The sequence below is a fragment of the Monopterus albus genome, unplaced genomic scaffold (assembly GCF_001952655.1).
Source record: "Monopterus albus unplaced genomic scaffold, M_albus_1.0 scaffold112.1, whole genome shotgun sequence".
Taxonomy (NCBI): domain Eukaryota; kingdom Metazoa; phylum Chordata; class Actinopteri; order Synbranchiformes; family Synbranchidae; genus Monopterus; species Monopterus albus.
The window spans coordinates 321901-338635 of record NW_018127992.1 but is presented as its reverse complement, the minus strand read 5'-3'; positions in this window follow the sequence as shown (position 1 = coordinate 338635).

The following is a 16735-nucleotide window of genomic DNA, read 5'->3' as shown; positions in this document are numbered from 1 at the left end:
AAGAACAGTTAATGTAAACTTTAAAGAATAATTCATCGTAATATTCTCTTCATGAAAGCAGGAATACAACATCCTGTACAAAAAGTTTCAACCTGCTTTGTAGTACATTTCATACTGTATACCACTGTATGTGTGAAAAGTGTTATTTTAGATTTTTACTGCCCTGAAATTATTACCACCTAGCCAGCTAAATAGTCTTAGTGACCTTACAAAATGTAATTTCCAGGAGATGCCCCGAGAGTCCCTGCGAGGTTGTGGGAATTGGTAAACACACCGAATGAGCTGAGTCCCCAAGGCTCTGCAGTGCCTAAGAGAAAGGGTAAGTGAGTGTGGATAACACTGCTATCAAACAATGAGACAGCACAGTCGGCCAGAAAGGGACTTAAAGTCATTACAGCTCGGGACGGCTGGACCCAGTATGTTGGGTTATAGTTGTCTACTTATCGCCGTGAAAATTGGGCCTCTCTAAAGGAGAGTCTGGAAATGTCACTCGCCAAAATAAACTCCCTTTCAGTGCTTATAGTGTTAACTGTGATCCTGCGGTATAATAGGCGCATTGCTTTGAACTGTCTGGAGATTGTATTAGATTGTGATGTTGTTTAGTGCAGCTGGAGAGTCAAATGAAACCCAAGGTTTGGATTTAGAGTACACAGTGCATTTGCAGTAAGGTTGTGATTCATTTATTTTATCTATCAAATCCATCTCTTTAATAACAGATGCAGATGAAGAGAAGAAGATTAGAGGACTTTTCAGAAATAAATATAAAATGGAGGGATGGTTAAGCCTTGAGCCAACTGTGCAAAAAAGTCAGTATTAGAAAGGTGATCTTATGTTGTGTACACTGTGTGTATGTTTCCGCTTGCCAAATGATTTTCAATTTCCCCAGGTTCAAAGATCATAAAATAAGATTTGCAGGGATTGTACTTGTCCTTAAAAATAGGTCAGAAGCACTGTGCATGCAAAATGAAAGGAATCTGATATATCTTTTATATATTTTGATATATATGGACTAATTTGCAACTTTCAAAAGACTTCTGAGAGCTGGCATTTTAATGAGCACACAGAATACTAATTTTAATTGGTAATGAAGAAACTTAAATCCTGCTACAATCAGTAAAAATGTATAAACTAGGCATCACAGCTGCAAATTTTACCATGAAATTATTGAGGGAAAATTACATTTAGCACATTTTTGGTAATAAAAAAAAAGATTATAGTTGTCAAACCTGGTAATTATTATTTTAACTGCTGTCAACATACTGTAATTTGTAAGGATATAATCAAAGCATCAACAGACAATTGTGGAATCGCTCAGCATCATACTTTTGCTACTTGAAAGCAGGGTGATGGATAGAATGGTTTGATAAATTGTTAGACTTGCTGTTTAGTGGCTCTAGAAGAAGCCTTTGCTAGGCAAGATTTATCTGACAAATCTTTAAGAGTACTGCTGCTTTAAAGCTCACTGATAATGAAAAACGACATGAGGAGGCAGAAGATGCATGACAAAGGTCACTGGATGATTGTCCATCTATAAGGTACTTTGTAAAAATACGTGCATTGGCCTTTGACGATACCTTTGAAATGTCACTGAAACACAGTCTTCAGTGCCATTCAGCAGTTATTTTATTTCATTACATGAAACCTTCCGACAGTACAAATGCACATTTATAAAAAAAAAAAAGAATTGCACTAAAGTGATAATGGGTGAAATGATTTGAAATGAGTGACATTGGCTGCAGTAGAGCAGCAGCTATTTTAGTTCTAATATAAGCCATTTTTCAAAACTTTATTTTTTTATTTTTTGCAAACTACTTGAACTTGTAGCTTTAATTTTACCCAGAGGTGGGAAGACATGTCATATATTCATTTCTACCTCCTCCTTGCAGAACACATTACAGAGACAGGCAAAGAAAGGTTATGAAATCAATAACAATTCCCAACAGTAGGTTTCTGTCTGATGAATAAAGATTTTGGGCACTTGTCATCATTTTGCATAGGGACTATGTTTTCATCAAAGAGTTTCATCGGTGAGGTTCGTTGTTATCCCCTGAAAAAAAGATATCTTTAATTTTGTATTTTCTCACTCATTTGAGCCCCACAAACATAATTGCATTCATAGAGGAATCTCAGAGGCGGATATCCCCAAATCTTTGCAGTTTAAGCTTTAGTCTTCATGACTAGACACCACCAGGGCTAAAGGGCTTCACTAATCTGATTTAGTCTAATCAAGTGGCAATCTTACAAAATTACAACAACAGTGGGCGAACACAAATTAGAATCTGTAAAAATGAGGGGGTCAAACTAGGATTTTGAGTAATTAGGGTGACAGGTTCCATCTCCTTGTGTATACAGTATATGTTAACGGTACACAGACGGTGAACCTACAGTATCTAACTGTCTGTCCTTGGGCTAAAGGTCATGTATTTATTCCATGTGGAAAAATGACCTTAAGGGTACGGCTTTAACCCGAAGAAGGCACTGGTGCTCCCTGTATTAGATCCCTGTGGCCTTGTGTTTGGAATGAGGAAGACAGTGAGACCAGTGAAGAGCAAGAAAAACTCAACATTTAATAAGAACTCCGTCTGACCACCAGAGGCCATCCCATAACTGAAAGGTCGTGTGTTTGACCTTTCTTTTCTCCCCAGACACACAATTCTAATTACACTGAAATCGCTGATTGAATTGTTCTATTAAAAAAAAAAAAAAGAACAAAAGGAAAAAGTCAGCATCCTACACGATGTGCTCCAAATAAACTTTAAAGTAGGTCACCTGAGCAAGGTCTGTCCCTTCCAATCATTTAAAAAGTCAAACTGTTCTTCTGAGATTTTAGAAATAATAACTCTCTACAAAGTTCTTACTTTATGATGTGATGACTCAAAACTTTACCAGCTTTTACATATTTCCATTTGACTTTTTTTCCAGGTTGTTCCATTGTATACATGCCAGATTTAATGTCACATCTCCTGTCTGTTTTTCCCTTCTCATTCTTATTCACAGAAGACCTCATTTTGGAGTTAAATTCTTAAAATATTCAGCTTTAGTTGCATTTATGAAAAATTTGATTAAAAACTTAAAGTAAATTTGTACAAATTTAATTATAAATGGATCATAATAACTTTAATAACTTCAGTTTGAAACAGTGTGATTTCCCCTTGGAACGCTGATTGTCTGATGTTAGTTCTTGGATAGTCTTAGAAATTAAAATCTGGAGTTGTGAAATTTCAGGTTGCTTGTAGGTAGGTGGCACAAGTTTCAGCACTGCAGAAGCAGGTTTTTTCTTTATCAGTACATAATGTACATTATGCCTACAGATGCAGTTTTGGTGTCTATAGATAAATCGTCCTTCCATGACAACTGTACCGGGGGTGAATTTTTATATAATTCGCCCATTTAAATTACGTTAAGGCTAAAAGTTTCACATAATTAAGGGCGTGACCACTTTGAACTGGTGGCCAGCTTCACGCAGCCCTATTCATCTCCACTCACACGCCACCTCTTTGCCCATTTTTTCATTAGCCGTAGTAGGTGGAATGTGGCGCTGTCAGTCCAACAGCGGTCAGACTTTAGCTTCAGAACTGCTCTTTAGAAAACCAGTTGTTGACATCATAGTGGGTTGTCCAGCTTTTATATGCAGTCAGTGGTTCACCGTCATTGCATGTTAGGTTTTGCAGGTACTCAGTCATAGACCAAAGTACTAAACAAAGTAAAATTTTGACAAGATGATGGCGCTAGAGGAAGAATCAGGGCAAGTTACTAGAGCTCAATCTGTAGACGTCATAACTGTCTATACAAAATGTTCTCCCTTTCCATTCAACTGCTTCAACAAAACAACATTTCCATCCATATGTTGCTACTACGGCTAAAAGTGGCTAAATACTTCAAATTCTTATAGGTTATTTTGACTAGATTAGCTAACGAGTGGCCAACAGGAAAGTTAAAGCAATGACAAAGAATATCTGGAATGGCCTTAGAGGGATTTTGTTTAGTGAAACACGTATTCACCTCCATAAATGTTAAACACTCTTTGCTGAAAAGTAGCAGGTTAAACAGTCTCTGTTTCCTTCTAGCTCCTCAGAAAGATGTGTTTCTTGTACTTGCACACATTGTCATTGTCACAACCTCCCTTTCTTCCTTCTCCTGGACAAACTTTGTTCCCGTGTTGCTGCTGCAATCCCTCTTTGTCACCCGATTGCCCCTCTCAGGTTCTCTCTACTGTATCTCTGTTTCCTCTCATTGTTCTTTATCTTTTCATTGCTCTCCATCTGCTGCAAGCTTGGTACTTTCACTTAGCGGTGTTCATTTTTTACCCATTTATTTTTCTCACTGTTTCTCCATTGTGTTTTCTTCTAGTTGCACTCCATATTGATGTTCTCTCTGACAGCAGCAGTATTTAGAGCTATTAGATACTAGCTCCGTCAGCGTGGCTACAGAGTAGCTTGTTTCTAGCTTGATTTATAAAACACACTAGTGACACTCTGGCATTTTACTGTCAAACTGGATATTTGATATGATATCATATCACTAATTTTTGTGATTTGCATTTATATAGAAGGTGAATTCACAATTTTATCTGTAAAATGTCAAATATGCCGATTCTTCTTGTAATAATCACACACATCAAGTTTCTTCTTAATTACATTTGTGACCTAACTCTTAAACAAAAGATATCTGCCTCTGCTGTATGCTAATTAGCCAGTTTTAGCATGCTAACTAGAGCATCTTAGTACTGTCAGTGAGTGTGTTCGCACGCTGATGTATTTCCTTTTATAGGAGAAAGTGACGAGCACCCGCCACCACAGAAACAGCCTGATTCCATCATGTTAGGTGGCCCAGTTTAGTCCCTTTCATTGGTCTTTGCCAGTGGTTACTCTGAGAATTAATGGCATTGATGAGCGATAATCTAAAAGAGAAGACGGTTTTTACACTCCTTTCACCTCTAAACACTGCTGAGCAACTACTCTCTGTGGGTCAGTATAGATGACAGAAGTTTTTCAAGGCCATAACTCTTGAAAGGCACTTTTCAGAAAAGTATGCAGGTGCATTAGATCATTTTGTGTCCTGTTCAGTGTAATTTGTCTTGTACCATTAGATGGCTACTGTTCCCAGCTGGGACAGGGTTCTTTGTGTTTCATCGGTTTCTCTGCCTCGTCCTCCTGAAAGTGTTATTGTACAGCACAATACTTTGTGGTTATCAACATAATATTACTACCATAACTGGTATCATGCAAAATGCCATGCATTTATGACAACAAATTCTGACCTTCACAGGGACATTTCAGAATTGCTCATTACATAACCGTGTAACCATGGACTTAAAGTAATAGCCATGGTGCAAACCGTGGGGAAACTTTTTTATTTTTTGCTATGTACTTCTGTTTTTCTCTATCTTTGTCATCATGCATTAGGTGTAAAACTTGGCAATTATTGATGTATACTTCAAACATAAGGATGATTCGTCAATAAATCATTTTAATAAACATACCAACATGCATACAATTCTTGCCATCACCATCAAAGCGTGGCGCTGTAGTAAACGTCACTTTAAGGTAAAGATCGGCAAAACAAACCCTCTTGAATATGTCAGTTGCCTTAAAACAAAACAGAAGAAGAAGAATAAACATTCCCACTAAGTCTGCGAATCGCCATGTTTCATTTAGATTACAAATCATACAGAAGATTAAATAGGTAATTAATCATTGTACTCAGAAATACAAAGGTGTACATGTTCACACAGAAGGGTGCACATAATAAAATAGCCTCTCTCTTTCTCTCCTCACTGCTCTTCATGCCTCCGTGGTGCTGAAATATGCACTCCACTTTTTCTATTCTTATTGTTTATATACTTATCAATACGAATAATGATAAATAAACCTAAATAAAAAAAAAAACTGGGAAAAACCGAGCTCCCCCGAAAGTCACGTTATAGTTCACACACTGGTAGTAACGCAGTAAAATGGAGATACAAATAAGAGAACTTTATCAACATCATCAAAAGACAATTATAAATTGCAAATGTATAGTATTGATGCTTAGTGGGAGTAAAGCCTCATTAGTTATTACTTAGATGACATGGTACCAGAGGTCAAGTTATCCTGTCCTGTTTAATTACAGGTTATGACTGCACGGTTGAGAAAAGGGCAGGTGATGTAAGGTTACAACAGGACTAGTTCCAGACAGAACATAGACCGCACTATGTCATCAGTGTAAGCCCCTGTCTGCTGTGCTGCAGTGAGTTTTTTTTTTTTTTTTAATTAAACAAGCACTGTGCATTTCTTATCGTGGCAGTGTTATACTGTGAGTTTTTGTAGTTACATCCCTTCTGTTTACCAAAGCCTGTTTAGTTAAATGCACAAGTCCAAAAGTGTAGTAATTGAGACATATACAGTTGTTAGGTGCCTCTGCAGTGGCAGCTCCTCTCAGTCAGTGCACTGCTCTAAAAAGATGCCGGTGAACAGGCAATTCAGCCACTCAGCTCTGCTTAGTTCCAAAAATCTACCAAAGCTACTGTAGAGTCAAACGCCAGTGCTGAATATTTAATGGACACGTTTTATCTCTCCACATTTTATCACAGTCCACACTTTGGAATTATTGTATGAGGTTTTCCAAAGAGGACTAGAGATGGTAGTCAAGCAGATGCTCCCGGATGTTGTGGTGCATAGATTCGTGTCATCTACGGTTGTTCTGAGCGTAACCCAAACAGAAGGACTTAGCTTTCTCTTGTTGCCTCATCCCCTAACCACAGGGTTGGTGGTTCGATCCCTAGCTGCTCCAGTCCACATGTTGTCTTTAGACACTGAACCTCAGTGTGCCCCTGGTGATATCACAGGTGTGTGTGCGACTGGATGAGTGGGCTAATACTGTAAAGTGTATTGAGTGTTCATAAAAAAGAACTATGCAAGTATAAGACCATTTGTCATGTAAGATTTTCAGGTGATGTAAAAATGCAACAATGCGTGAAATCGATCTCGCACAGCTTGAAGCGTCTGTGTTTGTATGCAGGGATGCAACTTAAAGTACCAGTGTTTAGCATGCTTGCACGTATGGTTGTCACTGGCAGTCATCAAGCCGTTGCCAGGACAAAGTTGTTATATGTGACCTCTTGGTAGTTGTCAGAAAGGTCCATGTTCCAGATTGTTCTTCATGATGTGATGTGATTCATTACATGACTTTTACCAAGCAGTGACACTCCTACACACTCAGATGTCAGTATTCACATTTCACTGCACAGGCCTTGGTGAAAAAGTAATAGTGAGTGAAATAGTCTGTCAAGAGTCGTCTCATTCATCCACGCAGGACTGTACGACATCAAGCAGAAATGAAACTACCCTATTGACTGTATCTTGTTTCTTGTTTTTACAAAAAAAAGTAGCAGGAGAGGCGTGTGCTTTATGTCGAAAAACTGACAATTGTGGCAAAGATAACGTTTTTGTTGACTAAAGTAAAGTGAAAGTAAAGTAGTGAGTCGATTTTCTTGAAAATGTGATTTCATTACAAAAACATCTTGCTACTAAATTCCCTCTCAGGTCCTTGATAAATGGTGTGGAGTTATGTTACTCCCTCCCCTGTGTTTACAAGGTTACACCAAGCCACTGTGCAGTGCCAGGTGCTCGGTGGCAGCTCTGCTCCTTTGACTTCTTTGTTCTTCTGTATTTCCTGTTACATTTGTCTGCCATTACCCTGCTGTTGCTTTACTCTCATCTTAGACTTCCTCTTCCCTGCTCTTAGGCTTAAATTTTGAAATAGGCTCTTAACTCAAAAAGGCAATTTGACATTTACAATGGTTTTCATTAATGTCTTTCTTTTTCAGTAGACCATTATTCACCTTGTTTCTCATCATTCATTCACAACTTCCTCCTGTCTTTACTTTCATGATTGAGTTTTTCTTTTCTTCTTCTTTTCAAAAAAAAAAAAAAACTGCAGTGCAAACACATCGCTCTCCTGATTTTTTCTCCTCTTGCAATTGTCTGTCAAACCACTCTCCTCATTCTCTATCTTCACTGAAGGGTTCGTGAACGGACCATGTAGCAGCTTTATTTTTGGCAGGACCAATCAGGCAAATATTTCACCTTCAACAAGGGCAGCAGCTGCTTTATACCTACACAAATCTACAGTCAGAGCATTGACACCAAACTGTGAAACTCTTACATGTATTAATACTATTTCAGTGAATGTCAGAATTCATTACACATACCATTTGGTGGCTGCATTTATCACCTCTAGGTGCTATGTGTGTGTGCAGTTTTATCACACTCAGCCACAAAGGGAATCAACCCACTAACCCTGCTAGTGTTACTGTCACGCTTTACCAGCTGGGCCGTGCAGAAGGCTTTCTACTAGCATGGGATTATTCAAAAATATTCAGCAGTACAGGGCTCGATGCTAACACGAATTCTTCAAGTTCATGAGAAGTAGAGCACTTTTTCCATTTTTCACCCAGCCTTCAAGTGCGGTGCCGTCTTTTGGTGCAAACCAGTATCCAATCACAGCCAAGTCAAAGGGAATGCTAAACACAGTGAATGGTCATGAGTGGTACATTTTCAGCAGAACATTTTTCACTTTACAGGCTGCAGTAAAAGTTCTAATTCATGTGACCGGTGGTAATTTTCAGGCATGCACCGTGAAAAATACAGGTCTGTGCTTATGTGCACAGACACACACACAGGAAGATGACGAATGGCAAAATGTAACCTTGAATAACACACACACAGGCTTGGTAAAAGCTGGAGTAAGAGTTGGAGGGAGCCATCTGTGTTCATTGAACTAGAATTATAATATATAATAATAGTTTTTCAAGCACTCGACCATGCATTTTGAAGGAGCACTAATTTAGTTAGTGGCACCTAATGTCTTCTTTTCCTCTCCTCTTCTGGCTTTGGATTTCTAAAGCATGGAAAAAATTATTATCATGGTGCCATGAGGTGGTGGTGGTGTCGGGGAGGATTCCCATTCATTTTTCCTATTGACGCTGTTATGTGACTCACAGTTGGAGCACTTCTGCAGCTTGAAACTCTCCTGGTACCAAGGATGAAGAACCACATTAGAAAATATCTGGCTCTTTGATGGAAAGTTTTCAGTCCTGTACATGTGGTTAGAAACTTTTAGAAATCAAATACAAATTTGTGATTGCATTAATGTTATTTGATTACACACTAGGTGTAAATGTGATAGTATAGTATGTTGTTGTCCCACCTATTGCTGCCCCTACTAATCAAATAATTCTATTAATCTACCAATTGTTACGATTTAAATGTACAGGTAATCATTTGAAGGCTCTTTGTTTACTCCCTGGAGCTCCTCTGGCACTTGCGGTCTGCTAATCACTGCAATGATTTGATTTGTGCCAGACATTTTTGTTCACTTGATTTGATGGTGTTGCTTTAATCAGCAAGACTGAACAGCAAAGTCACTCTGATTTATGCTACAGCAGTGGTTGGCAGATGCTCTAAATGCTGATTATCAAGACTATGTAGATTCTTCTGCTATCAGGAAGCAACATATTCAAGAAACAGCTGAATTGCAAAGTTGTCCAAATGTATCGAATCACTGAATGTTATAAAGATGAACAAACATTCACTTAGTGATTATCTGGCACTTGGCAGACTTGAGCTGCTGTGAAATATTGTGGATGAAATTAAACTTCCTCGTGGGAGAAATTTGGGACGAGGACAGTTTCCAAGCTGCGTGCATGTTTTATGAATCCAAGACTGTTTTCTGGTACCTGACCTGCAGCACACGGAGGAAAACCTCTTCACCTCCTCTTTTGTCCACCCCTCCTTTCTCTCTCATTCATACTCTTTCTCTCTGTGATACACATACAGTACGTGGTTATGCCAGTCAGTCATGCCAGCTGTGTTAATAATGTAGGGTTCGGTGTTATCTGAGCCTGAAAGCCTGCACATGGCAAGTCTGCCATCTACTGAGAAAGAGAGGAAAGGCTTTTAAGTCTCTCCTCTTGTGCATATAGGGACTGGAGTTCGATGAGGATATTCATCTTTGGTTTGGTTGATGTGTTCCACTGTATCTACCTAAGCTTGGTTAATTTTTTTCTTTATTCTTTCAAAATATTTAGTTCTGCAGATGAAGTTTTAAAAGAGTGCTGTCTTAGTCTCTGCTTTGACTATAAAGAATCATATTATTCTTAAAAACAAAAGCATTGGTTCTTCCTTGTCAGCTCCTTTTGGAAAGATGAGGCATTGGCTCATGTGGAGTGTTTTTATTTTGTGTTTTTCATGCTGCTCTCTGTATAAATTGTTAATATCAGCACACTAACCTGCTGATGTTTAGCAGGTCTAATGTTGACTATTTTAGTTCATGCATACATTTTCTAACTGGCAATAAACACAAAATGTATAAACACCTTATTATTAGTTACTGAAATGTTAGTGTTAATTTGCGTTTGCATGTCCACTGAACTCTAATATTCAATAAAGCTTAAAATAAAAGCAGTTTACTGTCAATTTTGGAGGATTTGGGAGTGATGGCGGTGAAATGGGTAAATGTCCATGGAGACTATTATTCCTCTCTGTCTTAGTATCAATTTGACCACTTAGAATACCACTGCACTGACAAGAGTGAGACAGCAAGAAAAGTAATTCTACGTGGGTTCTCTGTTTAAATTTCTGGGCTCAAAGCTGTTAATTCTACTCATTATTGATTACTTTAAGAAATTTCAATTACTAATTTGACCCCAGAGGCATAATCATAGTGAGCCTGAATGTTTAACTATGATTAAGTCTGCATATTTGATTTTCGCACAATTTCCGTTTGTACATTATAGGTAGATGAAACTGAAGATCCAAAGATCAACTTTCTTTTTCTTTCTGTTTTTCTTTCTCCTATGTGTTGCAATGCATTATTCATCAAAAAAACTGATCTGAAGTCAATCTCCTTCATCATGTGTGTGTGTTGCACATACCTGTATATTTTTGCGTTGGTGCAGTTATCTTTCCTCACAGCCCAGGCTGAAGATATACATTAGAAACTTCATCTTTTCTGTTTCATCCTGCACAGGGGTTCTTGCACTGTGTCATCACCAAGCTCAAAGGGGGAATCTGTGACTTGATATAAGTCCGGGTAACATCAAGGAGAAGCGATGTTTTATTCATCAGCACAAAGCTCCTGAATTCACTCAAATCAAATTCACTTGCCTTTGTTTGAGAGATCAAGCTTGAGGTTAGACACATATAGAAATGATTGGATTTCTTAGACCTATAAATAAAATGGAGGAGGGAGGGAGAAAATTGTGAGTGCAAGAGAGGACAGCACGATGTTTCATGGGGAGTTTAATAAAAATACAGTGATGTAAGAACTGGTTTAATAGCTGAATGTTTTTATTTTCTGTTCTACATAGTTATGATTTCAAGGAAGAAATTCTGTAACACAAAATCATCCAGGGTACCTTTTATTCATCTCTGTTTTACTTCTGGTTTTCCTCTCCTACATTGTCTCTCAGTAAGTCAGCCGCTCTCACTTTCAGGTGACCTTGGCACCCTGCTGATTCACTTGTTTTGTTGGGATTCTTTCATCCTGTGTGTTTCTGTCTCATGCCGCTCTCCTTTCAGATTCCATGTTTCTATCCGTCCTCTCTTCCACTCTGATCTCCTGCTGTCAAAGAAATTCAAATACCTTTTGAGTAGCGCACATGGAGGTTAGATGTGATTTGCAAAAATTTAGGATTCCTTTTATTTTCAGATTGGACAATGCTGCAATTGCCAGAAAGGTCTCATCTCCCTATAAATGCTTGATAAACCCGAGCCAAGCCCAGCAGGAATTTTAAAATGATTAGGAGTGAATTTTTATTAAAGGGCCCATGGTATGCTTTTCTTTGTTTTTTGACTTTTCTGCAATGTTACAACAGTGAATTCTCATCTTATATGTGACCTAAAGGTAAAAAAAATAACAATATTTCTGTGCAGACGCAACTTGGTTTATATACATATGGCAAACTCTCGCTCATGAAACTTTTTTTTCTAACAAAATAAAATATTAGTGATAATTTAAGGATCTCTTGAATGGGCATCAAATCTAGGCCATTGCGCGTTCATTGCACCTTATTGGCAAAATGTTACACTGCCTTTGTTATGTTTAGTGTTACACATGTCTTTTCATTGTGCCTTAGTATACAATGTCATAAACATGCTGAAAAAAAATTTAGAAACCTGAGAATCTGCATAGAGATGTCATCAACATGGCTCAGAGTGCAACCTGAAAATGTGCTTTACTATCGTATGTCGTAAAAATGGGGTCCGACCCTCTCCTGAAATCTTTTTCCAAATAGAAAATATGAACAATTTGTCCTTCCATGGGTTTTAGGTTCGTCACCTGGTTGGGAGGAACCTTTGACAGGCCGCTGTTTCCTGTTCCTGCGGTAAATTGTACTCACTTCCTGTTTTCTGTGCCTGCATTGTGGTGTGTTTGCTCCTAGGTTATTTAGGAATTAAACCCACTATTTTCTAGGTTTATCTGAAAACTTGAGTGACGACATACGCTTGCACTACTTAAGCACCTTATATGTCTGTGCAGATTCTCAGTCATCCAGGTTGGCATTGACCTGGAGGTATTTATCCCCCTTGGTGGTGTTTCAGTCCTTTGAAGGCCAACAATGTCCCCTAACGACTGAGTGGTTATAGCCCAGTATCGGTGAGCGTCGTTACCTGTCTTTGAACCCTCACCTGTGGACCGACGCCTATTGTCCTGGTGGGCATGTTTGGGCAGAGATCTCAAAACAGGACTGTAGATGCCAGTCGGGCAGAACTGATGAAGCCTCTTGGATGAGAGGTGAAACATCTTTGACCTAAAACCTAGTCCAGTTGATTTTTTTTGTAAGTTTTTTCATCTTACTATGACCTGGATGACTGAGAATCTGCATGGACATTTAAGAAGCAGTATACATATAAAAGTTAGTTTATTTTTCTTAATTAAAACTTTGGGTGGCATTAGTGGGGCAGTGATTAGCACTGTTGCTACAAGATGGTTCTAAGTTCAAACCTGCAAGCAAAGAATGAGTTGTCAGTTTGTTATTTGTGAGCAGGTAAAATTCAAAGGTGCTCCTACAATTTAGAAAAAAAATAGATGCATGCACTACAGAATTTTGGTTATGAAAAGTTAATGCTTTACCTTCATTACCATATGATGTAAAACAACAGAATAGTGTCTGTAGAACATTTAAACCCTACTGCATATTTTTTTCACTAAGGTGATATAAAAATGTATTACATAATTGCAGAAAGCCAGCTTGCATCAGTCCTGCCTGCTTGGAAGTGAAAGTACACAACACATATTACATTCTGAATCTTTATTCTGAAGAACAATAATATACAATGTCGGACTCCGTAGTTTTCTCTGGACCCCTACCCAATGTGACCAGTGATGACATGTTTAGCCGCATGTCGTCATTCAACCGCTGGCTGTCTAGGTGGTGCCCAAAAAATAACGTGGGCTTCATAGACAACTGGAAAACATTTTGGGGAAAACCCGGTCGGATTAGCAGAGACCGCATCCATCCCACTTTGGGTGGTGCGGCTCTCTTATCTAGAAATCTGGACGAGTTTATTTTACAACCTAAATTATGACAACCCAGAGTTGAGTCCAGGATGCAGGGTCGCAGTCTTACACGCCTCTCTGCTGTCTCCTTGCAGCTGCTACCCACCCAATGCTCCCAGTACCCCATAGAGACTGTGTCTGTCCCCCGCCCACCTAAATTATATAAATCAAGAATCAACTCCAGAGGAGTTATTCATAAGAACCTAATTAAAATTAAGACTATTCCTCTCATGGATCAAAATAATCAATCAAATGTAGACTATTAAATATCAGATCTCTCTCATCCAAATCTCTGTTAGTGATTGATTTGATAAGTGAATATGTAAGATTTGATGATTCTTATAGACTCTAGTTACTTTATAAGTTTTAGTTACCTTTCATAACTTTATTTTCCTTGTTTGTACATATTACAGCTGCATTGATGATTGTCCAGAACTACTGAGCTTTGATCATTTGTAATACATTTGTTTCCCTTGCTTATATATCTTACAACTGTAATGCAGTAGAATCTGCTTAGTTTGAATGCTGTAACTTCTGTGTAGAGACACTATGTCCATATCTCCTTGTGATCAGGCAGCCTATTTACAATTTACCAAAGACCTGCTGGCCTGTTTTGCACCCACAGTAGACCTACCTAGCATATTCCACAATTTTGCTTTGTCTTGGGGTGCCCTGCAGCGCCAGGGAGCCCACAACCTGAGAGGACCACCTGGCCAGGTTAGCATACTTATTAGCATCACATACACAGGGGCCTGCAACTCAGGCCACCCATTGTTCGGGGCCCATTGATCAAGACCAAACTGCCACCTGAGACACACACACACACACACATACCTAGATTTACCATATTTCAACATTGAAGTGTGAGCTCCGGCTCACACCAAATGACCAATAGGATCACAAACCATTGAAGGTTGCACCCCTGGCCAGGGCAGAGCAGCCTAAGAAGATAAATGTGTTGTAAAAACTTAATTCAGGTTTCAGAAGTCGGTTTTCCTGCGGGAGCTCTGTCTCTCTGAATCCAGCACTGTAAGACTCAACCTGTGATCAGACCTTCAGTAAACTTTGTTGATTTTAAACAGTCCTCTCCTGTCTTCACGTCTCGTGCTTCCAACAAAAGAATTGGGTTCATTTCTAACAAATATCACATTGATTTATTGTGTCTTACTGAAATGAGCCACCTCCTGAAAAATGTGCCTTACTATATAGTGTGTTGTTAAAAATGGGGTCTGACCCGCTCCTGAAAAATATGCCTTACGTTTAGTTTAGAGCAGCGTTTAGTCAAAACTATTTACAACTTTAATTGTCAAATGAATGTGTGGAGTTTTACACATATTTCATTTGATGCAGGTGGGTGTTGTCTTATGATCTCTGTTTTCTTTTTATCAGTGCTCTGGATGTCCAGTCACTGAGTGCAGCTCTTTGACTTGAGCCTGCATCTCCTGGTTCAGGTTCCTGAGGTTCCTCATGGTCAGCTCGTTCTCTGTGTGCATCATGATCCGCTCCATGTGGATCTCGTTCGATAAGTACTTGTTTTCTTTCTTCAGATCCTGAAGCACATTTACATTCTCAGTGACATGCGAACAACCAGTCGAGGCTTTGACTCCAAATTCATAAAATGATCGTTTACTCAGCATTAAAACAGAGAATGATGACCCTTCTTGAGACAGCGCTATGAAACAGACATGACAAACTTCATACCAACCATCAGTGAACATTTTTCATGCTTATCACAACAAATTATACATTTTTATTCTCACATCAGTGTCATCATTTTGGGTAAAATTAACTATTTTCGAAACCTTCCTTAAACTCAGTTAAGGTTCAAAGTTTATTTGTGATTTTGGAAACAACAGTTTATGTCATTCAGCTACAAATCACAGATGTGGTGAGGTTGTTCCCTCCAACATTTAATTTCTTATCATGAGTCCAAATTGGTCTGTAGATTTAAAACGTGTTGTTCAAAGTCATTAATGATCACTATAATAATCCCATAGCAGGTCTGTGATCATAGAGATTTGTTGTGATGTTTGTTTGGTACCACTCTAAAATGGATCATGAGCATTTTCCCTCTGGTTCACACAGTGATCCATGAACAGTCTCACCTTTTTCCCCCCAACCTTTCTCTTTCTGACCAGCTCTCCTTGCACATGGTTGATCTGGTAGAAGGAGCCACTGGTGCTGATGGCGCTGACCGCCCGTAGAGGCCTCCTGGTCGACCTGGGGAGAACTTTGATCTCTTCTGTTGTCCCATTCCCAAATCGGCTGCCTCTGTTAATGCTGCTGCTGCTCACTGAGAGAAAGTGGTACGAGCTGTCGTCTAACAAGGACTTCCCGGCCATCTGCAGGTCCGTGTGGGATTTTGCTCTGAGTGACATTTCAAAGCCAGGTCAGTGCAGTTTTGCCAGAAAGTCAGTTCACTGCTGGGAAAAGATGGGGCTCCTGAGTTGTAGTCACAACACAGGCCAACAATTTGAATGTTCTCAATTTCATGTCAAGTTCAGTGGGTGGATCCTATCACCCAACTGAGCATCATTCATTATTCATCAGGCAACATGAGAGGGCAAAGCTGCAAACACACACTGTGTCTCGGTAGGAAGGCCCCTTTTTAGTTTTATGAAAGATTTCATTCAGATTTTCACAATAAGATATTTAGTCATACACTGAAAGTAGTAAACACTTCACACAGCGCTACAGAGGTGGGGACTGCTCAGGTAGACAACCAGGGCCAGTGGTCTTTTTTTCCATCCATCCATCCATTTTCTTCCGCTTATCCGGGGCCGGGTCGCGGGGGCAGCAGTCTAAGCAAAGATGCCCAGACCTCCCTCTCTCCAGACACTTCCTCCAGCTCCTCCGGGGGAATGCCGAGGCGTTCCCAGGCCAGCCAAGAGACATAGTCCCTCCAGCGTGTCCTGGGTCTTCCCTGGGGCCTCCTCTCAGTGGGACATGCCTGAAACACCTCCCTAGGAAGGCGCCCAGGAGGCATCCGAAACAGATGCCCGAGCCACCTCAGCTGGTTCCTCTCAATGTGGAGGAGCAGCGGTTCTACACTGAGCTCCTCCCAGGTGACTGAGCTCCTCACCCTATCACTAAGGGTGCGCCTGGCCACCCTGCGGAGAAAGCTCATTTCAGCCGCCTATATCCGGGATCTTGCCCTTTCGGTCATGACCCAAAGTTCATGACCATAGGTGAG